The sequence below is a fragment of the Rhagoletis pomonella genome, unplaced genomic scaffold (assembly GCF_013731165.1).
Source record: "Rhagoletis pomonella isolate Grant_MI unplaced genomic scaffold, Rhpom_1.0 Rhpom_scaffold_00001, whole genome shotgun sequence".
Classification (NCBI taxonomy): domain Eukaryota; kingdom Metazoa; phylum Arthropoda; class Insecta; order Diptera; family Tephritidae; genus Rhagoletis; species Rhagoletis pomonella.
In genome coordinates, this window is record NW_023458555.1 from 65,919,135 (window position 1) to 65,920,154 (window position 1,020).

A 1,020-nucleotide genomic window follows, 5' to 3' on the forward strand; every position below is an offset into this window, starting at 1 on the left:
TGTTGACAAGGGGATATTAATTGTTTTATAGCAAAAGAAAGTTTGTTACTAATAATCTTTTCGAAAAATTTTGCAATAATAGGAAGCTTAGCGATAGGGCGATAGTTGGAGATGTCACTTTTGCTACCTGTTTTAAAAACGGGGGACACAGAAGTGATTTTCCATTCATCCAGAAAAAGACCTAACTTTAATGATAAGTTGAATAAAAGTAGCAGTGGTTCCGAAATCGACGAAATGCATTGCTTGAGAAAAAAGACGATATTTGATGCACGTCCGCTTTTTTGGAATTCGTTAAGCTTCGTATTCCATAAGAAATATCATCTTGTGATAAGAGCAGAGATCCAAAATCTAAAGAAGTAGAAGTGTTGTTGCAGGTGGACTCACTACTCAATGGACACTCATTAACAAAGTTCGATTTGAAAAAAATCTGCGAACATATTCACTGTGTCATTAATTGACAATGACTGCTTCCCTCCATACTGCAAGGAATTTGGAAAAAGCGAGGTGGTACGCTTTGAGTTGATAAAGGACCAAAATGCTTTGGGATTAGATTTGATGTTATTTTTCTTTTTTTTTTTGGCGGCGGAATAATGTTATTCTTGGATGCAATGCAAACAGTGAACTTGATGTTGTAGTTAAGAAGAGATGGGTGCATGTCTCCTCTTTTAACCCTGAAATCTCGGAGCAAAGCGTTATCGAATATGTCGCAAAACAAACTGGCATTGACATTAAACATCTAGCCTGCAATAAACTTGTAAAAAATGCTTTCTATGATAAAATCTTAGCTTCTGAGGTTTGGCCGTCGAGTATCAGTGTAAGGCCATTCAAGTTTTTTCAAAAGGAGGTGAAGTCAGCCACTTCAACTTGCCTGTTGTGCTACGGAATCCCGCAATCATCAGTCGAATTTCAAAATATACTACCAGAATATGGCAGGGATGCGAACAAAGGCCAGTGCTGTTTACTCGGCTACGTGCCATGCGGATTATGACATTGTTGTTCTTGTTGAAACGTGGTTAAATG